The sequence below is a fragment of the Halyomorpha halys genome, unplaced genomic scaffold (genome assembly GCF_000696795.3).
Source record: "Halyomorpha halys isolate HHAL.00 unplaced genomic scaffold, Hhal_1.1 Scaffold615.1, whole genome shotgun sequence".
NCBI lineage: Eukaryota > Metazoa > Arthropoda > Insecta > Hemiptera > Pentatomidae > Halyomorpha > Halyomorpha halys.
The window spans coordinates 180665-181560 of NW_027105445.1; positions in this window are offsets into that span (position 1 = coordinate 180665).

Here is an 896-nt window from a genome sequence, read left to right on the forward strand (position 1 = left end):
ATAAGTGTGTATGCATAAACTTTATTTACTCTGGTCTTTCGGCTTTGATTATAATTTACATTATATAATACACAGTTATATATTTTCTAATTGTTTTTAATAAGTATCCATCTGTATCTTATAACATTGTTTTTTTTAAAAAATAATATGGTTATTATAAAAATATGAAAATATATTGTTTTTATTTATTCGAACCCTTTGCTGAATAACTCGTTTCACTATTATAAAAATATTTACATCCTTATATGTGAAAATTATGCATAAACAACAATCCTGGTCAACTATTATTTCTTTGTTCTACTAAATTGCTTAAAAAAATTTTACTATCAATAAAATTGAACAGTAAATAATTTCAGTCAAAAACTGCTTTTAATCACTCTAAATTTTTTATAAAAATTGGAAACCGGTTAAAACCGGTTTTCTGGAAAAATTACTATTCGAAAACCGGTTTTCTAAAATGTTGGTTTTTGTATAAACCCTAGTGTTAATGTATTTATAAAGAGCCAATTTATTCCTCCACTTTGCATTGGGCTTCATCAAGAAACAAAAACTAAAAATATTTTAAAAAGCTTAAGAGTATAAGAAGACATAAAATATAAAGCAAACTAAGGTAGGACTATAAAATATAAAAATATATAACTAAAAAGAGAAAGAAAAACTTTTTTCAATAAAGATATGCCGGCCAACTGCTTTGGATTGCTAAATACACATCATACTTACACCTAATTTAAAATTTATTTTTAAATTCTTATAATATATAGGCATAGTAAAGTAAATTTATAATATATAATAATAACACATGTTTTGTTCCATAATTTATCCATATATCTCATTATTCTCCCTTTTCTAATACATCTTTCCTTTCTTTACCCCTCTTTAACAACCATAGAATAGAA